Here is a 9,983-nt window from a genome sequence, read left to right on the forward strand (position 1 = left end):
AATCTAAAGATATAGGCCAACAAGTTCTTATTTCCATTAAGAATTTAAGTTGCTGAGTGACATGTTATCATGCTACAATATTTTGCCAAGTTGCCAACTGCCAAAATCATGTTGAATGTGGCTGCCACAACCCCATGCTTTGTGCAATACAATGTGATGTCAATTGTCCTTTGCATGCATATTTCCATGCAACACTATAGGCTTAGCTCCTTATGACCAGGGTTGGTGCCTACTGCATTAGAAAAATTGCGTAATCTCAGACCCAAATTAATGTAAATGAAAAGCACCATCTATTTAGAGATTCAAGGGTTTGGGCCAAGGTGTAAGTATGACCGAACTATTACAAAAATCTGTGAACCATGATTGAGCTGATAAAAGCCACATTCATTTCACATGAATCTAATTCGGGCTGAAATAGGCCAACCATCTTCTTGGCCTATCACACATGACAGAGAAACATAGTCCCAGACACGAGAGTTAGGTTCAATTCCAAGTCTTTTCAGATTTAATTCCCCATAGCCAAACCTCATTCTGTGAGTAGCCCATGTTTCAGCCACAGAAAAAAAACAGACATATTTAGAAGGATTTGCGTGCTTGCAATAGGTGACCATCAGATTCTCATTTCACATTCAACTTAAAATAAAGCTCTTGCTAGACTGATCTGAATGTTGCTATTGTAGTTTTACTGTCATGTCTTGTGATTTCACTTTTCAAGAAAAACTTTCTTATTATAAATAATAATAATAATAATATTTTTCCCCTGCGCTCCTTAGGGGTTAATTTCCATTATGGTAGGCCAACTTTGTGCCTGACCCAGGTGGGAATCATGAACAAATATTTTGTGTTTTAGTTACACTTGATATCTAATTATTTAAACCATTTTATGGTTTTATATTCATCACACATACGTAAAGAGCATACAGTACGTTTGCGATTCAAGCTTAAACCAAGTCCATTCATATGTGGGTCATCCCCCTAGGCATTCTGCAGTATATCTCCTATACCATGCCGGGTCTCCATGCCTTTCATCTGTAGCCAGGTTGGGATGGATCACACTCAGGCTCTGGATCTCAGGCTCTCAGGGTTTCCAGGGGCCCTATTGATGCCCACAGAGGCTCTCTGAAGCCTTGGTAGCAGGCCAGGACTCTCCCCTTCAACACACACACACGAATTAGGCCTCAAAATTTCTCAGGATAACAGGAAATATGGATGGAGATTCCACATCAAACGCAGAGGAGAGGAGGGGTGTTTGTGTATTGGGGAAGGGGGGAAAGGGAAGGAGGAGAAGGAGGAGAAGAGGAGGGGGAACGTCAATCACACCTGAGGATCCACTTTCACTGGTGACACACACTGAGTCAATGACAAACACTGGTGGTTTTGTTGTGTAATGTTTGAGATGGCTCAACTCATTCCTCTCTCTATGCTCTCTGAAAGCAAAAAATATATAAATCATCCGGAATGTCACGAATAAAAAACCCATTTGTTCTATGCCAACTATTATTACACAGTAGACCCTTCATCCAGAAGTTAATCTCTGATTTATATCACTCAAAATAGCTTTATATTCTCAATACAAGGCTCTGGCTCTGGACTCTTCTACTTCAACTTCAGTCAAATGTGACCGACTGTATTCCAACCGGGTTTCCTGTGTGCAACAAGGTTGTGTTAGCCTGCTGAGCTAAAGCCTAGTGTTCGGGTCTCAAGCAAGGTTCAGCAAACTACAATCGATGCACAAACAGAGACAAACCCATACCATTGTACCATTGTGTTTAAGTGATTTCAACTTGTTGCTGTCTGTTTGTTAGTGGGTTTGTTTTCACTAGCTGTGTTTGCACACCTGTGATTGTTATTGGACTGTGGGTCTTGGCTTGTGAGGGGATGTGTATGTGTGTGTATGTGTGTGGGGGGGGGGGGGGGTTAGTGGTTATGGTTAAGGTTACAGTAAGAATTAGGGTTGTGTTTAGGGTTAGGGAAATAAGATTTTGAATGGAAATTAATGTGAGTTCTCCACGAGGATAGAAGAACGTAACGTGTGTGTGTGTGTGTGCGTGTGCATGTGCATCTGATTCCATCTAGTGGCGAAACCATGGCTAATGTCACGCCCTGGCCTTAGTATTTTGTGTTGTCTTTATTATTTTGCCAGGATCCGCCAGGATCCGCCAGAGCCGCCAGTCTGCCAGGATCCGCCAGTCTGCCAGGATCCGCCAGAGCCGCTAGTCAGCCAGGATCTTCCAGAGCCGCCAGGATCCGCCATTCAGCCAGGATCCGCCAGTCAGCCAGGATCTGCCAGAGCCGCCAGTCAGCCAGGATCTGCCAGAGCCGCCAGTCAGCCAGGATCTGCCAGAACCACCAGTCAGCCAGGATCTGCCAGAGCCATCAACCTGTCTGAGCTTCCTCTCAGTCCTGAGCTTCCTCTCAGTCCCGAGCTTCCTCTCAGTCCCGAGCTTCCTCTCAGTCCCGAGCTACCCCTCAGTCCAGAGCTACCCCTCAGTCCCGAGCTACCCCTCAGTCCCGAGCTACCCCTCAGTCCCGAGCTATCCCTCAGTCCCGAGCTGTCCCTCAGTCCGGAGCTGCCCCTCAGTCCAGTGGGCCCTTTGTTAGGGTTACTAGGCCAAGGTCGGCGGCGAGGATCGCCAATCTAAGGACGCGGAGTAAGCGGACTAAGACTATGTTGGAGTGGGGTCCACGTCCCGCGCCAGAGCCGCCACCGTGGACAGACGCCCACCCAGACTCTCCCCTATGGGTTTAGGGGGGGGGGGGGGGGGGGGGGGGGGGGTGTGTTTAGGGTTAGGGAAATAAGATTTTGAATGGAAATTAATGTGAGTTCTCCACGAGGATAGAAGAACGTAACGTGTGTGTGTGTGTGCGCGTGCATGTGCATCTGATTCCATCTAGTGGCGAAACCATGGCTAATGTCACGCCCTGGCCTTAGTATTTTGTGTTGTCTTTATTATTTTGGTCAGGCCAGGGTGTGACATGGGTGAATTATGTGTTGGTTTTGTCTAGGGGTTTTTTTGTAGGTTATGGGATTGTGGTTAGTGGAGTTGTCTAGAAAAGTCTATGGTTGCCTAGAGTGGTTCTCAATCAGAGGCAGGTGTTTATCGTTGTCTCTGATTGGGAACCATATTTAGGCAGCCATATTCTTTAGGTATTTTGTGGGTGATTGTTCCTGTCTCTGTGTTTGTTTGCACCAGATAGGGCTGTTTCGGTTTTTCACGTTACGTTTATTGTTTTTGTATTGTTCGTTATCATCTTTATTAAAGATGTATAAAGATAACCACGCTGCATTTTGGTCCTCCTCTCCTTCGACAGAAAACCTTAACAGCTAATCCATTTACCTCGCTCCGTGCTGGGGCCATGAGAGCACAGGTGGAATTAAAGTTGTGAATCTATGAAGGAGCTTTAAAGGGGCAATCTGCATTCAAACAATAACAAAAGCTGTCAATCTGCTGCTGTTTTGGTAAACAGCTGAGGGACTAGGCTGGAAACATTTTTATAACTTTCAAATTCATAGACAGAGATGCAAGGACTGACCTATTCATAACATCAATATTAGAGTTGTAACAATGTTTTGTGGAAATACAGTGTTTGTTTACACTAGCATTGTTTTCAAATGATCTTATATTTTGGATTCTGACACGGTACGACAGATGAACTAAAGCTCACAAGGCATTTGTACTTTTATTCATACCAAACCACTATCCCTAAAATAACAAGTTCTATGATCCATTGAAATGAAGGCATATTACAATTACATAATCGGATTGTCACATTTTTGCCACCAGTTTTTAAACATGAACTGTCGGGGTTTGTAACTATAGCTCATAGCTAGTCCAACAGCTAGAGGTAGACAGGTGTCACTCATATGAAATTGGAGATGTGAATTTCAAGACCGGTATAGCCTATTCTCAGTGATGTGATTATGATGTAATATTATAGACTGATATAAGGGATAATCATGAGGGGCTATGCGTTCTCTGGAGAATAATTAATGATGTGGAAGGTGTGTTTCACGACGCGTTAAGAATTTGTTCTTAACTGACTTGCCTAGTTGAATAAAGGTAAAAAATCAAATAAATAAATAACCTTCAACTGAGTTGCATTATTTTCCATAGAACACATAGAGCCTCGAGTTGATAATTAATTTTTAACATGGCTATAATTGAACACATTTACCGTTGGTTTCGCTCACCAAACCATGAGTCAGTCCTATCTTACTATTATGGAAATCGAATTCAACAATGCCAACATTTTCAATTCGACTTTTGTTTTTTAAAAGCAGATCAAACATGTAAGAATGAACTATAACCATTGTATTCTACAATTCTGCTTATAGGGAAATAATGCACAATCTAGAATGCCCTTCAAGCCGAGTATTCAACAATGCCATTGTATAAAGACTGATACACGGTTATACAGTAGACCATATTGTAGATTGATAATTTAGCCAACATTATAATTATGAACTGATGGGGACTGAACGCATATTGTTCCTAATTATCCACTTTAATTTGGACCTGCCTGAACACGAGAGTCCTCTTTACAGAGGGGTGATATGGGCCCAGTCTCGGATGGAAGTTTCGATAGGCCTAAATGGTTTCGATGTAGTTTATGAATGACAGAGCCATTATAATTCGGTCATGTGAGGGATTAACGATACTCTGGTTTATCACGTGAGGCTCTAAGTGAGAATGTGTTGTAAATTTAATCCAACTTGATTTAATAAAGTTAATTTCCCATGTTCTTTGATATGCCTGTAGACGTTTTGTGACTAATTCAGTTTGTATCCAACAAACAAAAATACAAATAAAAGTGTTTTTTGTTCAGATTTATCATGTTGCACCGATTTATAGCAATAACAAGTATACCATATTATTATTCCTCAGTGTCTTCCTCGAATGTTGCGTAATTAGCCTACAACACTGAAACATAAATGCAGTGCTTTTAGGAGACATAGGGCTATGTACAATTCGTTCGGCTGTTTTCTTTAAGGAGACATAATTCATTGGACTGTTTCATAGGCTACTGGAGGGCCCTGTCTCAAGATGAAAGCAAACATTTCATTCATTTTGAATAGCAAGAATAACAGTGAGCCTAGCCTATAAATGTACACCAACATTTACATTTTACGAATGTACATACTATCATGGTCAGTGGACTGCATCAATTTATGCATTACATAGAAATATCTGCGGTTTTGTTGTCATATTTCATCTTCAATAATCATTAGATGGTCAGGGCTCAGAACAGGGGCTATTCTACAGTGTGTGTCCGGCACTGTTACAGCCATAGACTGGTTGTGAAAGTCCAGAATCCCTAACAACCTGCGTTATCCGACGGTTTGATCTCAAATCGATGGAAAATAACCCGACCAAGTAGCCAAAACAACGACTAGTAGCCCGACCTGCCACATCCACTCAGACCTAACTGATCCGACACTCCCAAGGCCTTCTCAATATACACTTTAGCCACTTTAGCCACAGACATCAGTTCAACGTCTATTTGTTTTATTTTAATTTGTTTTAGTAGTCAACTGATGTGAACTCAAAGTGAAATCACCAAAAAATCACAATTTCATTGGATTTATGTTCAAAGTTGGGTGAAAAAATGCCCTTATATTGATGACTTTTTGCGAATCCAATCAGTTTTCCACATCGCATTAAAATATTTTTTTGTTGAAATGATGTGGAAACAACGATAATTCAACTAGTGTTTGGCCCAGTGGGACGTTTCTCTGGTGGTAGTCTACCCTAGCCTATATTGTCTTTTGGTGGTCTGGTCTAGATGGAAAGATTATGCGCAGACATACTCACTTCCCTATGACACTATCCCCTCCACATCTCTCTGAACAAAATGTGTCAGGGGGTGATCACTGTTTTCCCTGATCGTGTCAGGGCTGGCAATGTGTCCATCTGGCTCAGTGGCGTAAACGGGCCCATTACAAGCTCATTGGACTTCAAAAAGGACACCTTATTAGCCGGCTAGAGTTAACGACTTTTAGGAGCGTGTGCGCTTCATAGGCACGCATAGCTCCCCACCTCTGGGGAGGCCGAGGATGAGGAGGGGGGTGGGGGTTATGAGAACAGGTAAATCGCTCCCAGATCTCTCCCTCCCATGGTATAAAAAACTGATATTCCGGCCATGGCCTCATTGTCCTTGGATATCGAGGTGTCGTGTCTTTAAATACTCAGGTCACACCATTCCATGTCCTTGCAGCAAGTTCCCTTCCGTCTGTAGAATAATATTGTAGAGATGTCATTTGGTGAAGATTACGTGAGTTGTGCCAGCGAGATAAACGCGTTTTACACTGGCCATAACTGGTCAACTTCCTACGTGGATACCACCAACAACAACACGGATTACGCACAGGACTCCTGCAGAGGTAAGACCATTTACTTAAAAATGACAGGTTATGGCTCTTACAAAGTGAAATAGTCTAAAATAGTTATATTGTCTAACATTGTTGTTGATGTAGCCTATAACTTTATGTGAAACTGTAAAGATGAAAAAGATCACTCAGGGTTAGGAGACATATCCCGTTGCGTAAATTAGTATTTTATGTCTCCAACCTGTTTGGAAACTGTAACAAAGTGAATAGAAAGAAAAAAGGTGTCTCTAAACAGAAAACCTACAAAGACTATATCTCTCATCCTCCTTACAGTAAGCCAGGATGCTCTCCGCGTTGTGCACGAGGGCACTCGCCGGCGCCGGAAGCGGACGACCTTCAGCAAAGCGCAGCTGGTCGAGCTGGAGAGGGCCTTCTCCCTCACGCACTACCCTGACGTCAAAGTGAAGGAGTCTCTCGCGTCCCTCATGGAGCTCCCCGAGTCCAAGATCCAGGTATTACAGATGTGTTATTTTTGTGTTTTTAAGGTTAGGGATGACCAAAATAATAACTGTTTAGAAATGGAGGAGTATGCATAGACTAATGGATGATGAGTAGGCCTAACTGGAAAAAGAGAGAGAGATTGCAAACAAAGCATCCAACCTAACAACTTGATCTATCTCTTTCTCAGGTGTGGTTCCAAAATCGCCGTGCGCGCTACTTCAAGAACAAGAAACCACAAGAAGACCAATTACCACCAGCAATTGACCGTTCAGTTCCACAGTTCCCCTGCGCTCCAACCCCTAACCCCACGACCATGCCTCCCCCCTATCCTTCCCCACCTCGCCAATACACATCTCCGCCTCCCCGCTACACTTCCCCAGGTATAGCCAAGGCCTCCAAGCTTTCTTCAGGCTGTGTGCCAGGCAGTCGGCCAATGTTCCTGCCACTGCCTACCTCTCCAACCCCCAGAGACCAGGCCACGGGCTACCCACTGGGCAGTATTCAGAGCCTGCATTTAGGGTATTTTAACAATGAAGCGGTGCAGTGTAAAGCGACACAGAGTACTTGGGAGTTTTCAGAGGGACTCAGTGTCTATGAGGCTTTTGCCGGGGACACGCAGTGGCAACACGCCATCCCCGAGAGCCAAAGTGGCGCATCTGACCAGTGCTTGCATGCACACAACATGCCAATGCAGTACTTCAGCTTCGCCACCTGTTGGAGCCAGAAAGCTGACATTTCAGAAGACCTGCCTGAGTTCTACAAGCAGGATCTCGACGACTTGAATTTGACTGATTTGGAGGTTTCAACTGCTATGATCGATTATATTCTCAGCTGAGTTTTTACAAAGGGTAAAATATAAAAAATGCAAATTATTGTTAATAGTTATAGATATATAAGAATTATAATAATATGTGAATAGAGGTCTATGGAGACATGAACACGCATTCTTGGCCTATTAGCTAGCAATTGTTTTATATACAAGCAGTTAATGATTACGCTATTGTATTTTATTCAATCAAATATTGTTCCATAGTATTGGTTTGATTGTATAAATACTAGATCCCAAACTAGCCTACAAATAAAATCATAACGAATCTGTAAACTCGTAGTGCATGATGCATATGCTGTTAATATCCCTTCATATTATGTAGTTGCTTAAATTGGCTGTCTAGTAAACGGGAGACCATGAGTTTGAATCCCATTAGAGCCTTAATAGTAATAAGTCACACAGTGATATTTAACATTATACGAACTGAAATAAGACTAAGAAATCTTGAGCGATAGACACATTTTGGGTTTACAGCCTCTCACCCACTAACGCGTGGGATAATAGATTGTAGGCTGTAACCACTGAGGTCGGGATTATGAAGATGTATTTATACTTAATCGATCATCATAAGGTACCAGTCAAAAGTTTGGGCACACCGACTTATTCAATGTTTCTCTTTATTTTCAACATTGTAGAATAATAGTGAAGACATCAAAACTATGAAAAAACACACATGGAATCATGTTGTACTCAAATAAGAGTTAAACAAATCAAAATATATGTTCGATTTTAGATTCTTCAAAGTAAGCCAACCCTTTGCCTTGATGACAGCGTTGCACACTCACTCTTGGCATTCACTCAACCAGCTTCACCTGGAATGCTTTTTTGAAGGAGTTGCCACGTAAGCTGAGCACTTGTTGGCTACTTGTCCTTCACTCTGTGGTCCAACTCATCCCAAACGATCAGGTTTGAAGGTAAGACCCAGGTGCAGACAGTGTTGAAGTAACAAAAGTTTATTAAATCGAACACAGGCAGGCAAAGGTACAGGCAGGCTCAGGGTCAGGTCAGGCAGAGTTCGGTAATCCAGAGTAGTGGGGCAAAGGTACAGGATAGCAGGTTGGCTCAGGGTCAGGGCAGGCAGAAAGGTCAAAACTGGGAAAACTAGAAAACAGAAACTATAGACAAGACAGGAGCAAGGGGAAAACGCTGGTAGGTTTGATGAACAAAACGAACTGGCAACAGACAAACAGAGAAGACAGGTATAAGTACACAGGGGATAACGGGGAGACAAGCACAAGACAGGTGAAACACATCAGGGCGTGACACCAAACGATCCCAAATGGGTTAAGGTCGAGTGATTGTGGAGGCCAGGTCATCTGATGCAGCACTCCATCACTCTCCTTTTTTGGTCAAATAGCCCTTACACAGCCTGGAGGTGTGTTGTGTCATTGTCCTGTTGAAAAACAAATGATAGTCCCACTAACCCAAACTAAATGGAATGGGGTATCGCTGCAATATGCTGTGGTAGCCATGCTGGTTAAGTGTGCCTTGAATTCTAAATAAATCACCTACTCTGCGTCTCACATAGACACGGCGGATGGAACCAACAATAACAAAATAGGACTCATCAGACCAAAGGACAGATTTCCATCAGGCTAATATCCATTGCTTGTGTTTCATGGCCCTAGCAAGTCTCTTCTTATTATTGGTGTCCTTTAGTAGTGGTTTCTTTGCAGCAATTTTATTATGAAGGCCTGCTTCAGGCAGTCTCCTCTGAACAGTTGATGTTGAGATGTGTCTTTTACTTGAACTCCGTGAAGCATTCACTTGGGCTCAAATCTGAGGTGCAGTTAACTCTAATGAACTGATCCTCTGAAGCAAAGGTAACTCTGGGTCTTCCTTTCCTGTGGTGGTGATCATGAGAGCCAGATTCATCATAGCGCTTGATGGTTTTTGTGACTGCACTTTTTGAAGAAACTTTCAAAGTTCTTGAAATGTTCCGGATTGACTGACCTTCATTTCTTAAAGTAATGATGGACTGTCATTTCTCTTTGCTTATTTGAGCTGTTCCTGCAATAACATGGACTTTGTCGTTTACCAAATAGGGCTATCTTCCATATACCACTCGTACCTTGTCACAACACAACTATTTGCCTCAAACACATTAAAAAGGAAAGAAATTCCACAAATTAACGTTTAATAAGGCACACATGTTAATTAAATGCTTTCCAGGTGATTACCTCATGAAGTTGGTTGACATAATACAAAGAGCAAACTTGTCATAAAGGCAAAGGGTGGCTACTTTGAAGAATCTCAAATATAAAATATATTTTGATTTGTTTAACACTTTTTTGGTTAATACATGATTCCATATGTGTTATTTCA

This window comes from Oncorhynchus mykiss, chromosome 15 (assembly GCF_057628025.1).
Source record: "Oncorhynchus mykiss isolate SJ-2025 chromosome 15, ASM5762802v1, whole genome shotgun sequence".
NCBI lineage: Eukaryota > Metazoa > Chordata > Actinopteri > Salmoniformes > Salmonidae > Oncorhynchus > Oncorhynchus mykiss.